Source organism: Oncorhynchus nerka, linkage group LG3 (genome assembly GCF_034236695.1).
Source record: "Oncorhynchus nerka isolate Pitt River linkage group LG3, Oner_Uvic_2.0, whole genome shotgun sequence".
In the NCBI taxonomy this organism is placed as follows: Eukaryota; Metazoa; Chordata; class Actinopteri; order Salmoniformes; family Salmonidae; genus Oncorhynchus; species Oncorhynchus nerka.
In genome coordinates, this window is record NC_088398.1 from 74,417,336 (window position 1) to 74,432,427 (window position 15,092).

A 15,092-nucleotide genomic window follows, 5' to 3' on the forward strand; every position below is an offset into this window, starting at 1 on the left:
ACAGAGAAACATTCCTCCCTGCACCAGGGAACAGATAAACATTCCTCCCTGCACCAGGGAACAGAGAAACATTCCTCCCTGCACCAGGGAACAGAGAAACATTCCTCCCTGCACCAGGGAACAGAGAAACATTCCTCCCTGCACCAGGGAACAGAGAGAAACATTCCTCCCTGCACTAGGGAACAGAGAAACATTCCTCCTGCACCAGGGAACAGAGAAACATTCCTCCCTGCACCAGGGAACAGAGAAACATTCCTCCCTGCACCAGGGGAGAAACATTCCTCCCTGCACCAGGGAACAGAGAAACATTCCTCCCTGCACAGGGAACAGAGAAACATTCCTCCCTGCACCAGGGAACAGAGAAACATTCCTCCCTGCACAGGGAACAGAGAAACATTCCTCCCTGCACCAGGGAACAGAGAAACATTCCTCCCTGCACTAGGGAACAGAGAAACATTCCTCCCTGCACAGGGAACAGAGAAACATTCCTCCCTGCACCAGGGAACAGAGAAACATTCCTCCCTGCACTAGGGAACAGAGAAACATTCCTCCTGCACTAGGGAACAGAGAAACATTCCTCCCTGCACTAGGGAACAGAGAAACATTCCTCCCTGCACAGGGAACAGAGAAACATTCCTCCCTGCACTAGGGAACAGAGAAACATTCCTCCCTGCACCAGGGAACAGAGAAACATTCCTCCCTGCACTAGGGAACAGAGAAACATTCCTCCCTGCACTAGGGAACAGAGAAACATTCCTCCCTGCACCAGGGAACAGAGAAACATTCCTCCCTGCACTATGGAACAGAGAAACATTCCTCCCTGCACCAGGGAACAGAGAAACATTCCTCCCTGCACCAGGGAACAGAGAAACATTCCTCCCTGCACTAGGGAACAGAGAAACATTCCTCCCTGCACCAGGGAACAGAGAGAAACATTCCTCCCTGCACTAGGGAACAGAGAAACATTCCTCCCTGCACCAGGGAACAGAGATAAACATTCCTCCCTGCACCAGGGAACAGAGAAACATTCCTCCCTGCACCAGGGAACAGAGAGAAACATTCCTCCCTGCACTAGGGAACAGAGAAACATTCCTCCCTGCACTAGGGAAAGAGAAACATTCCTCCCTGCACCAGGGAACAGAGAGAAACATTCCTCCCTGCACTAGGGAACAGAGAGAAACATTCCTCCCTGCACCAGGGAACAGAGCAACATTCCTCCCTGCACCAGGGAACAGAGAGGAACATTCCTCCCTGCACTAGGGAACAGAGAGAAACATTCCTCCCTGCACCAGGGAACAGAGAAACATTCCTACCTGCACTAGGGAACAGAGAAACATTCCTCCCTGCACCAGGGAACAGAGAAACATTCCTCCCTGCACCAGGGAACAGAGAAACATTCCTCCCTGCACCAGGGAACAGAGAGAAACATTCCTCCCTGCACCAGGGAACAGAGAGAAACATTCCTCCCTGCACTAGGGAACAGAGAAACATTCCCCCCTGCACCAGGGAACAGAGAAACATTCCTCCCTGCACCAGGGAACAGAGAGAAACATTCCTCCCTGCACCAGGGAACAGAGAAACATTCCTCCCTGCACAAGGGAACAGAGCAACATTCCTCCCTGCACTAGAGAACACAGAGAAACATTCCTCCCTGCACCAGGGAACAGAGAGAAACATTCCTCCCTGCACTAGGGAACAGAGAAACATTCCTCCCTGCACCAGGGAACAGAGAAACATTCCTCCCTGCACTAGGGAACAGAGAATCATTCCTCCCTGCACCAGGGAACAGAGAAACATTCCCCCCTGCACCAGGGAACAGAGAAACATTCCTCCCTGCACCAGGGAACAGAGAGACATTCCTCCCTGCACTAGGGAACAGAGAAACATTCCTCCCTGCACTAGGGAACAGAGAGAAACATTCCTCCCTGCACCAGGGAACAGAGAAACATTCCTCCCTGCACCAGGGAACAGAGAGAAACATTCCTCCCTGCACCAGGGAACAGAGAAACATTCCTCCCTGCACAAGGGAACAGAGAAACATTCCTCCCTGCACTAGGGAACAGAGAGAAACATTCCTCCCTGCACTAGGGAACAGAGAGAAACATTCCTCCCTGCACCAGGGAACAGAGAAACATTCCTCCCTGCACTAGGGAACAGAGAAACATTCCTCCCTGCACCAGGGAACAGAGAAACATTCCTCCCTGCACCAGGGAACAGAGAAACATTCCTCCCTGCACTAGGGAACAGAGAGAAACATTCCTCCCTGTACTAGGGAACAGAGAAACATTCCTCCCTGCACCAGGGAACAGAGAGAAACATTCCTCCCTGCACTAGGGAACAGAGAAACATTCCTCCCTGCACTAGGGAACAGAGAAACATTCCTCCCTGCACCAGGGAAGAGAGAGAAACATTCCTCCCTGCACCAGGGAACAGAGAAACATTCCTCCCTGCACCAGGGAACAGAGAAACATTCCTCCCTGCACCAGGGAACAGAGAAACATTCCTCCCTGCACCAGGGAACAGAGAAACATTCCTCCCTGCACTAGGGAACAGAGAATCATTCCTCCCTGCACTAGGGAACAGAGAGAAACATTCCTCCCTGCACCAGGGAACAGAGAGAATCATTCCTCCCTGCACTAGGGAACAGAGAAACATTCCTCCCTGCACCAGGGAACAGAGAAACATTCCTCCCTTCTTTCCCTTTCTCTCTATCTTCTGTAGGTTACGTCTCTGACACAAAGTATTGCAGGTTAAACAAACAGACAAAAGAAACTGTGTGGACAGATATTGGGATCATTCCGTCTACAGCAGGTCAGAGTCGCCATGATTTCTCTCACTGTATGTCCTTGGAATCTGGAAAGGTGCTGGACTATGAAATGTACTTTTAGTCGATATAAGAGGGGAAAAGAAGATTACAGACGGGAATCAAAGCACCTTTTCACTGATTGATTGATCTGATGTCATTTGCCAAATTGTGTCAGACAGAGCTGTGGATGACTGAGCTTTGCCTCCTCTACTCTCCCCCTTCTCTTACCTATTCAGTGTCTGGAGTACGGGACCAGGGAGGACAATTATGTGGGTTTGACAGTGTTGCTAAATGGGTTTACTCTCCTCTCTGCCTTCCTTGTCTCCCCCTGCCTCCCTCACCCAGCTGTGAGTGTAGTGTCTGTGTGGGAGGGTGGTATAGAGGACTTATTGTGTGGGTGATAAGGCTTTGGCCTCCGCTATATTGTGCTGGTAACAGTGCATTTCTCTCTGTGCTGCGAGACACAGAGAGCTGTCATTTACATGGAGGTAATGGATTCAGAAGAGGATAGAACATGTGTGGGTTGTAAATGATGGAAGCCTCTCTCTCTCTGGCATTCTGACTCTTATTTTCTCTCTCTCTGGCTCTCTGACTCTTATTTTCTCTCTCTCTGGCTCTCTGACTCTTATTTTCTCTCTCTCTGGCTTTCTGACTCTTATTTTCTCTGGCTCTGCTCTCTCTCTGGCTCTCTGACTCTTATTTTCTCTCTCTCTGGCTCTCTGACTCTTATTTTCTCTGGCTATGCTCTCTCTCTGGCTCTCTGACTCTTATTTTCTCTCTCTCTGCTCTCTCTCTGGCATTCTGACTCTTATTTTCTCTCTCTCTGCTCTCTCTCTGGCATTCTGACTCTTATTTTCTCTGGCTCTGCTCTCTCTCTGGCTCTCTGACTCTTATTTTCTCTCTCTCTGCTCTCTCTCTGGCATTCTGACTCTTGTTTTCTCTCTCTCTGCTCTCTCTCTGGCATTCTGACTCTTATTTTCTCTCTCTCTGCTCTCTCTCTGGCTCTCTGACTCTTATTTTCTCTCTCTCTGCTCTCTCTCTGGCATTCTGACTCTTATTTTCTCTCTCTCTGCTCTCTCTCTGGCTCTCTGACTCTTATTTTCTCTCGCTCTGCTCTCTCTCTGGCATTCTGACTCTTATTTTCTCTCTCTCTGGCTCTCTGACTCTTATTTTCTCTCTCTGCTCTCTCTCTGGCTCTCTGACTCTTATTTTCTCTCGCTCTGCTCTCTCTCTGGCATTCTGACTCTTATTTTCTCTCGCTCTGCTCTCGCTCTGGCATTCTGACTCTTATTTTCTCTCGCTGTGCTCTCTCTCTGGCATTCTGACTCTTATTTTCTCTCGCTCTGCTCTCTCTCTGGCATTCTGACTCTTATTTTCTCTGGCTCTGCTCTCTCTCTGGCTCTCTGACTCTTATTTTCTCTCGCTCTGCTCTCTCTCTGGCATTCTGACTCTTATTTTCTCTCGCTCTGCTCTCTCTCCTCCCCCTCTCTTTACCTTACATTGTGTATCCCTCAAATGAATAATGTTACTTCTGACAGCCAAACTGAACGGATAATGTTACTTCTGACAGCCAAACTAAATGGATAATGTTACTTCTGACAGCAAACTGAACGGATAATGTTACTTCTGACAGCCAAACTAAACGGATAATGTTACTTCTGACAGCCAAACTAAACGGATAATGTTACTTCTGACAGCCAAACTAAACGGATAATGTTACTTCTGACAGCCAAACTAAACGGATAATGTTACTTCTGACAGCCAAACTAAACAGATAATGTTACTTCTGACAGCCAAACTGAACAGATAATGTTACTTCTGACAGCCAAACTAAATGGATAATGTTACTTCTGACAGCCAAACTAAATGGATAATGTTACTTCTGACAGCCAAACTAAACGGATAATGTTACTTCTGACAGCCAAACTAAACGGATAATGTTACTTCTGACAGCCAAACTAAACGGATAATGTTACTTCTGACAGCCAAACTAAATGGATAATGTTACTTCTGACAGCCAAACTAAACGGATAATGTTACTTCTGACAGCCAAACTAAACGGATAATGTTACTTCTGACAGCCAAACTAAACGGATAATGTTACTTCTGACAGCCAAACTAAACGGATAATGTTACTTCTGACAGCCAAACTAAACGGATAATGTTACTTCTGACAGCCAAACTAAACGGATAATGTTACTTCTGACAGCCAAACTAAATGGATAATGTTACTTCTGACAGCCAAACTAAACGGATAATGTGTGACTAGATAGGCATGTATGACTACTCCCCAAGAATAAAAACACTAGTTTCATTGTGATGTGTGTGTGCATGTGTGTATGTATTCTACAGGTTAGAATATACATGTATTTTAAAAGGACTTCTGCTGCTTTTACAGATAGTACCACTGGTAGCAAAACCGTCAGTGAACATGACTTATGAGATTTATGGGACTTTCTTGCATAGACAGTGGTCTGATGGATTTTCTCAAAGACTAACCATGGACGTTAACAACGCCCCTCCTTCCACATGGTAAACCACTCATGAACGTTGGTAACCCACCATACACCCCCCCCCCCCCCCCATAACTATGCAAACCATAATTTCCCCCCAAACCCATCCCTTCTTCCGTCCTGCACTCTTACCGGTAAAAGGTGACGAGTCTCACTCACCCATTGGCCATGTTTTCACTGTAGGCCACCTTATGAACAGAACAGTGTTTTACCCTCACGCCCCATGGTGGAGATGTGAGTGGACAAACTGCAGCAAGACTTTCCCTGCATTGGTGAGTGTTATTTTACTATAACCGCTTACATGTGCAACGTACACCATTCTGCTTTGGGATTTGACACCCTACTCACAACAGCATACACAGTAATCCTTAATGAAACACCAATTATTGACCTATGAAAGCCAAGGCAACAGTATTACAGTTTTTAGGGAAGATGGCATCACTGTGCGATGCTAAGCTAGCTCAGACTAGCTAGTAGTAATTCGCCACACCTGCATTGTTTAGAGGTAGGTTTACAATGAAAACATACTGTGGTGATTACGAAGGCATCCAGACGCAGGTTGATGGATACGGACGACTTTACTACACAAACTAAACATGTCTTGGTGGATTTTGGTATTTTTCTGTTGTGCAAATGGCTACATTTACAAAATGTCTTTGTCATTGTTGCCCAGTAAAGAAGCAACCCCCCCCCCCAAAAAAAAAGAGTCAAAGATTTATTACTTGCTTTCTGTCAGGGAACATTTTAACTCTCTTTTAACCATTTGTAGTTAAAAGTGAGACAACAACTGAATAAATTAAATGTAATCAATGATAATCTAATATTTATCGCACACAAAGTGGAACCCTGCACTTTTTTATTTCACCTTTATTTAACCAGGTAGGCAAGTTGAGAACAAGTTCTCATTTACAATTGCGACCTGGTATGAGAGATAGTAAATCGTATTGATATGCGACAATGAGCTGATCATTTCATTAGTGCTTTTCCCCAAACAAAGGAAGGGATGGTCCCATTTTTGATTTTTATACAAAACAAATGATACAAAAGTCAATAACGCAACTGTCTGGTGTTTGGAGTGTTATGTTCAATAAAAAAGGAATGGCTGGGTGGTTCAGGGGGCTTTTCCATGGTGAGAAACAGAGAGTGGTGGTCTGATTTAGAGGAAACAGTGCCACAAACTGCCATTACCCCTCCACCACAAACACCCCTCTCCTAGCCTTCCTTATATGGTTTACCAAGATGTGTAATATTCAAGGGTCCCTTCGAAAGACGACGACTGAAAGTGAGACTTTCAAATGAATACAATGCAATTAATGCAATGATATACATTACATTGACATAAAAGTACAAATGTGTGTGTGTGTGTTTGTGCGTGTGTGTGTGTGTGTGTGTGCGTGCATGACTGTGTGTGTGTGTGTGTGTGTGTGTGTGTGCATGACTGTGTGTGTGTGTGTGTGTGTGTGTGTGTGTGTGTGTGTGTGTGTGTGTGTGTGTGTGTGTGTGTGTGTGTGTGTGTGTGTGTGTGTGTGCGTGTGTGTGTGTGTGTGTGTGTGTGTGTGTGTGTGTGTGTGTGTGTGTGTGTGTGTGTGTGTGTGTGTGTGTGTGTGTGTGAGAGATTTCCCCTTCCCATAGAGGGAATTCCCCTTAGCTTTCAGATCTCATTTTAACTAATGAAAACCATCTCTTACTCACCACCCTGGAAACTATTCAAATCAACGGCTCCCTCACATCTTCAGCTCTTTACTCTGACTTCATTATAGCTACTGTTTCATATAATACTTTGTTTTTCATTTAAAATAATCAACTACTCTGTCCCACTTAATACATTTGATGCTTCCATACCATAATAATAGAACATAGAACTCGATCTTCAAACTGTGTATAGTATTTGTGTTGGTAATGGTAGGCTATTAGCCGTTTGTTGTATTAATACCTAACCAACTTTCTAAGGTAAAACACAGGTAAATAGATGAGAGAACTTATCACCGATAGTAGTAAGAAACACAGTCCAAACTTTTCAATTCAAGGAGTTTCAAATCCTTAGAGCTGTTGGCTAAGATCAACCCAATTATGTGACTCACTAATCTCAAAATAAGGTCGATTTGAGCTTAAACCCACGCAGTGTGATGGAGTGTCCTCTAAACAGATGGGGTTGAGACGCAACTGGTTGAAGTGCTGCACCGCCATTTCGGGGCAAACACTGGAAAGGAGTCGACAGGAATGTCTGTCATTTTGAGGCAATAGGGGAAGTGGATTGAGTGTGTCTGAGGAGATGGAGTGCTCTCCCTGTAGTCTCTTTATATTAAGGTTCATTAAGAGACAGAAAACCCCCCATGAATTCTGACCTCTGTTGTCCATACAAAAAGCTTGCATAGCAACTACAGAACCCCGTACTCGGTATATCTTCTAAACTAATTGAGTACAACTTACTCAAAGTTTACTAAACGTAACATTTACTCACTTTCTGTAATTAATTATTGTAGATTGCATTCACCTCAGATTGAGTGTGATAGAAAGAACAAATTAGTTAGAGCTCTTTCAAGTTTGACCTTGATTACATCTGACGTCATGCATGTTGACGTTCTAAAGGAATTTTCATCAGTTACGAGAAAAATGATTTCCAACATGGTGACACACAATCCTGCAATTCCTAAAATTGGAAACGATCAGAGTTTGGCTGCCTGTGCAAACCCAGCCTCTGTGTGCTCATATCATCTATTATTGCACATTGGGTACTCGTATGTCTGTAACTCTGTACTCGTAGGTTTGTAACTCTGTACTCGTAGGTTTGCAACTCTGTACTCGTAGGTTTGTAACTCTGTACTCGTAGGTTTGTAACTCTGTACTCTGAGGTTTGTAACTCTGTGTCTCGTATGTCTGTAACTCTGTACTCGTAGGTTTGTAACTCTGTACTCGTAGGTTTGTAACTCTGTACTCGTAGGTTTGTAACTCTGTACTCGTATGTCTGTAACTCTGTACTCGTATGTCTGTAACTCTGTACTCGTATGTATGTAACTCTGTACTCGTATGTCTGTAACTCTGTACTCGTAGGTTTGTAACTCTGTACTCGTAGGTTTGTAAGTTTGTAACTCTGTGTCTCGTATGTCTGTAACTCTGTACTCGTATGTCTGTAACTCTCTACTGGTATGTCTGTAACTCTGTAGTTGTATGTCTGTAACTCTGTACTGGTATGTCTGTAACTCTGTACTCGTATGTCTGTAACTCTGTGTCTCGTATGTCTGTAACTCTGTACTCGTATATCTGTAACTCTGTACTCGTATGTCTGTAACTCTGTACTCGTATGTCTGTAACTCTGTACTCGTATGTCTGTAACTCTGTACTCGTCTGTCACTGTTCTTCATCTTCTGCAGGTATTTTTACAGCACCAGTGCATGGAGTGGACTCCTTTACTTACTATCATCACTATTAAATTCATGCATCTCTGTTTAAGAATGAGCATAAACTAGTAACTATTGCTGGTGGTTTTGATACTGGTCAGCTAATGGATCTAATGGCATCACAGGGAAGTTGGAGAGAGGAGATGAGGTCTATGTCCATATGTGGGCGGGATCATGGCTCTATGACAATTTCAGCAATTTCTGCCACTCCGATGGCATTCTGTTATTCACCCAATAAGGTAGGGCAAGAGAACATAAGGAGGGTTATTAAAGTGCTGTCATTAGTGGACTAATTGTACATAATGTTATTCTATATACACTGCATACTGTGTGATTTATTCTAACGGTGCAGATGCAAGTCAACTATAGTGCCTTGCAAAATATTCACCCCATTGGCATTTTTCCTATTTTGCTGCATTACATCTTCTAAGTTGGATTTTTATTTGGATTTCATGCAATGGACATACACAAAATAGTCCAAATTCGGTGAAGTGAAACAAAAAACGAACTTGTTTCAAAACATTCTAAAAAATGAAACACTGAAAAGTGGTGCGTGCATGCTTGCTATGAAGCCCCTAAATAAGATCTGATGCAACCAATTAATCACAGACTTAGTTAAATAAGTCCACCTGTGTGCAATCTAAGTGTCACATGATCTGTCACGTGATCTCAGTATACAGTGCCTTGCGAAAGTATTCGGCCCCCTTGAACTTTGCGACCTTTTGCCACATTTCAGGCTTCAAACATAAAGATATAAAACTGTATTTTTTTGTGAAGAATCAACAACAAGTGGGACACAATCATGAAGTGGAACGACATTTAGCTCGAGCTGTTTTGCAAGGAGGAATGGGAAAAAATGTCAGTCTCTCGATGCGCAAAACTGATAGAGACATACCCCAAGCGACTTACAGCTGTAATCGCAGCAAAAGGTGGCGCTACAAAGTATTAACTTAAGGGGGCTGAATAATTTTGCACGCCCAATTTTTCAGTTTTTGCTTTGTTAAAAAAGTTTGAAATATCCAATAAATGTCATTCCACTTCATGATTGTGTCCCACTTGTTGTTGATTCTTCACAAAAAAATACAGTTTTATATCTTTATGTTTGAAGCCTGAAATGTGGCAAAAGGTCGCAAAGTTCAAGGGGGCCGAATACTTTCGCAAGGCACTGTATATACACCTGTTCTGAAAGGCCCCAGTGTCTGCGACACCACTAAGCAAGAGGCACCACTAAACAAGCAGCACCATGAAGACCAAAGAGCACCACCAAGCAAGCAGCACTATGAAGACCAAGGAGCTCTCTAAACAGGTCAGGGACACAGTTCTGGAGAAGTACAGATCAGGGTTGGGTTATAAAAAAATATCAGAAACTGTGGACATCCCACAGAGCACCATTAAATCCATAAAAAAATGGAAAGAATATGGCACCACAACAAACCTGCCAAGAGTGTGCCGCCCACCAAACTCACCGACTAGGCAAAGAGGGCATTAATCAGAGAAGCAACAAAGATACTTAAGATAACCCTGAAGGAGCTGCAAAGCTCCACAGCGGAGATTGGAGTATCTGTCTATAGGACCACTTTTTAAGTCGTACACTCCACAGAGCTGGGCTTCACAGAAGAGTGGCCAGAGAAAAATAAGCAAACATGTTTGGTGTTCACCAAAAGGCATGTGGGAGACTCACCAAATATATGAAAGAAGGTACTCTGGTCAGATGAGACTATAATTGAGCTTTTTGGCCATCAAGGAAAATGCTAGGTCTGGCGCAAACCCAACACATTCCATCACCCCAAGAACACCATCCTCACAGCGAAGCATGGTGGTGGCAACATCATGCTGTGGGGATGTTTTTAATCGGCAGGGACTGGGAAACTGGTCAGAATTGAAGGAATGATGGATGGCACTAAATACAGGGAAATTCTTGAGGGAAACTATTTCAGTCTTCCAGAGATTTGAAACTGGGACAGAGGTTCACCTTCCAGCAGGACAATGACCCTAAGCATACTGCTAAAGCAACACTCGAGTGGTTTATAGGGGAAACATTTAAATGTCTTGGAATGGCCTAGTCAAAGCCCAGACCTCAATCCAATTGAGAATCTGTGGTATGTCTTAACAATTGCAGTAGCCTAGCGGTACCCATCCAACTTGAAGGAGCTGGAGCAGTTTGCCTTGAAGAATGGGCAAAAATCCCAGTGGCTAGATGTGTCAAGCTTAGACTTGCAGCTGTAATTGCTGCAAAAGGTGGCTCTACAAAGTATTGACTGGGGGTGAACAGTTATGCACGCCCAGGTTTTCAGTTTTTGTTGTCTTATTTCTTGTTTGTTTTACAATAAAAAATATTTTACATCTCCAAATTGGTAGGCATGTTGTGTAAATCAAAGGATACAAATCCCCCCAAAATATATTTTAATTCCAGGTTGTAAGGCAACAAAATATGAGAAATGCCAAAGGGGGTGAATGCTTTCGCAACCACTGTAAACTAGATATACTGACATTAGAGTGTTATAGTTGATCAAAATCAATAGGATTTGATGGTGTTCCTGCCTGTCCCTATACTGGAAAAATACAATATGACTGTTGACCGTTCAACATTTCAATGTTTTAATTGTATGTATCCCTAAGTAAAAAACAATTTAAAAGAAATAAAATAAAGATTTAGCTATGGGTTCATTTTAAACTATTTAATACATTTTTCTTTGTTTGCGTGGCTGTGAACATGGTTTCAGGAAACAAATGATATCAAAACCAATAGATAAGATGATATGGCGATGACGTCCGTAAACACTGTAGATAAAATCAGTTCATTGGTGAATATTTTACTAAATAATCTAATCAAATAATACTCCGTGCATATAAGTGCCATCAGAAAGTATTAATACCCATTGACTTATTCCAGATTTTGTTGTTACACACATTTTTTGCACATTTATTGAACATGAAATACAGAAATATCTAATTTACATACGTTTTCACTATACTGTACCTGTTAGAGTCACCTTTGGCAGCGATTACAGCGGTGAGTGTTTCTGAGTAAGTCTATAAGAGCTTTCCACACCTGGATTGTACAATATTTGCCTATTATTCCTTTCAACATTCTTCAAGCTCTGTCAAATTGGTTGTTGATCATTGCTAGACAACCATTTTCAGATCTTGCCATAGATTTTCAATCAGATTTAAGTCAACAATGTAACTTGGGCACTCAGGAACATTGACAGACTTCTTGGTAAACAACTCCAGCGTGGATTTGGCCTTGCGTTTTAGGTTATTGTCCTGCTGAAAGGTGAATTCATCTCCCAGTGCCTGGTGGAAAGAAGACTGAACCAGGTTTTCCTCTAGCATTTCACCTGTGCTTAATTTATTTCCATTTATTTTTTATCCTAAAAAACTCCCCAGTCCTTAATGATTACAAGCATACCCATAACATGATGCAGCCACCACTATACTTGAAAATATGGAGAGTGGCTCTCAGAAATCTGATGTATTTGGTTTGCCCTAAACATAACACTTTGTATTCAGGACAAAAGTAAATTGCTGTGCCACATTTTTTCCACTATTACTTTAGTGCCTTGTTGCGAACAGGTTGATTGTTTTGGAATATTTTTATTCTGTACAGGCTTCCTTCTTTTCACTCTGTCAATTAGGTTAGTGTTGTGGAGTAACTACAATGTTGTTGATCCATCCTCAGTTTTCTCCTATGGCAGCCAACAACTCTGTAACTGTTTCCAAGACACCATCGGCCTCATGGTGAAATCCCTGAGCGGCTACTGAGTTAGGAAGGACGCCTTTATCGTTGTAGTGACTGGGTATATTATTACACCATCCAAAGTGTAATTAATAACTTCACCATGCGCAAAGCGATATTCCATGTCTGCTTTTCTTATTTTACCAATCTACCAATAGGTGCCCTTCTTTGCGAGGCATTGGAAGTTCTGCATGGTCTTTGTGGTTGAATCTGTGTTTGAAAATCACTGCTTGACTGAGGGACCTTACAGATAATCTGGTCGTGTCAACATTTGACAGTTACATGTGACTTCTGCTATCAGAATACAAAGACTGCATTGAGAAGACAGTTCTAGACTCACAAAAGTCTCATTGTGGTCTGATTGTGTTCAATTGTGTTCATCTGTCAGACCAGTTCAGGAGGTGGTCAGGGATGCATTGTGTGCAGATTTCTCCTCAGTCTGGAAGTAATCAGGCTACTGAAATACAGTGGGCGACATCATCAGCACTCTACCCTCATGTCTCCAGAAAACATATGTTTTGGGACCGAAAGGCACCTTTTCATAATAACTTTGGAGAAAATACATGCCTAGCATGTGAGCAACGTTTTTGCTGGCCTCAAATGCTAGCCAGCTAGGTAATATTTAGAAGAAAAAAAACACATTTTATATGGCTAGAGTTAAGCTAACCCTTTGCAATCCCTTTGGCGTTGTATGCTAACTAGCTACAGAGGTTAGCTGGCTAGTGAGTTACAATAGTTAGCTGCTGCCATCAGTTGTTGTTGTGCTATTATCATATTTAGCCTATTCCACCGTCTGTAGAATGCATACAGTCATTTAAATATAGAGCGGGAAAAGGGAATTCAGACACACTGTGGACACAGTAGACACATTTACATGTAGGTGTAGATACACACATGTAGGTGTAGATGGCGCTTTCATAATTCACTGATCAGAACTCTATGATCATATTACTAAAGCTGCATGAACTGTCAAGTCTAGACACGGCCTGTATCTGTGGTGTACAAAGATGAGGTAGTCATTCAAAAATAATTTTAAAGACTATTATTGCACACAGAGTCCATTAACTTCTTGACGCTACCCATCCTTTTAGCGGGATAATTGTCATCAACAACCGCTGAATTGCATAGCGCCACATTCAAATAATATTACAAAAAATATTTATATTCATTAAATCACAAGTGCAATATAGCAAAACACAGCCTTTTGTTAATCCACCTGTCAGATTTTGAAAATATGCTTTACAGCGAAAGCAATCCAAGCGTTTGTGTAAGTTTATCGATCGCTCGACAAAACATTATGAACACCTAGCTTGGTCACGAAAATCAGAAAAGCAATCAAATGAATCATTTACCTTTGATGATCTTTGGATGTTTTCACTCACAAGACTCCCAGTTACACAATAAATGTTCCTTTTGTTCCATAAAGATTATTTTTATATCCAAAATACCTCTGTTTGTTTGGCGCGTTATGTTCAGAAATCCATAGAAAAGAGCGGTCACGACAACGCAGACAAATTCCAAATAGTATCCGTAATATCCACAGAAACATGTTAAACGTTTTTTTATAATCAATCCTCAGGTTGTTTTTAAAATATATTATCGATAATATATCAACCGCAACTGTCTTTTCAGTAGGAGAGGGAAAGGCAATGGCTGCCCAAACTCTGTTGCGCCAAGCAAAACGCTGCTGGCACCCGGCCATACAATGACGCAATGTTATCTTTCTCGCTCATTTTTCAAAATAAAAGCCTGAAACTATGTCTAAAGACTGTTGACACCTTGAGGAAGCGATAGGAAAAGGAACCTGGTTGATATCCCTTTAAATGGAGCAAAGATAGGCTATGGAACATGGAGTTTTCAAAATAGAAGCCACTTCCTGGTTTGATTTTCCTCAGGGTTTCGCCTGCAATATCAGTTCTGTTATACTCATAGACAATATTTTGACCGTTTTGGAAACTTTAGTGTTTTCTATCCTAATCTGTCAATTATATGCATATTCTAGCATCTGGTCCTGAGAAATAGGCCGTTTACTTTGGGAACGTTATTTTCCAAACATGAAAATAGTGCCCCCTAGCTTCAAGAGGTTAAACTAATTATGTGACTTGTTAAACACATTTTTACTCCTAAACATATATAGGCTTGCCAAAACAAAGGGGTAGAATACTTATTGGTCAAAACATTTCAGCTTTTAATTTTTTATTAATTAGTAAACATTTCTAAAAACATAATTCCACTTTGACATTATGGGGTATTGTGTGTAGGCCAGTGACAAAAAAAAGCTAAATTGTATTCATTTTAAATTCAGGTTGTAACACAACAAAATGTGGGAGAAGTCAAGGGGTGTGAATACTTTCTGAAGGTACTGTAAGTGTCCTTGAACAGCTCCCATTTTCTGTAGAGAAGCGAAAGACAAATCCGATCATATTAAAGATAGCTATATAGGTCTACTAATAAAGAATTCGTAAAGGCCCAATGCACTACTTTTGTGAAGAATAATAATTATAATTATTTCTTGTAATCATGTTTTGTTAATTATATTTTCAAATTCTGATTTTACAGGGGGGTGCTGCAGCACCCTCAGCATCCCCAATTCCAACAGCTATGTTGCCTCCTTGTCCCTAAAGCAGATATACTGA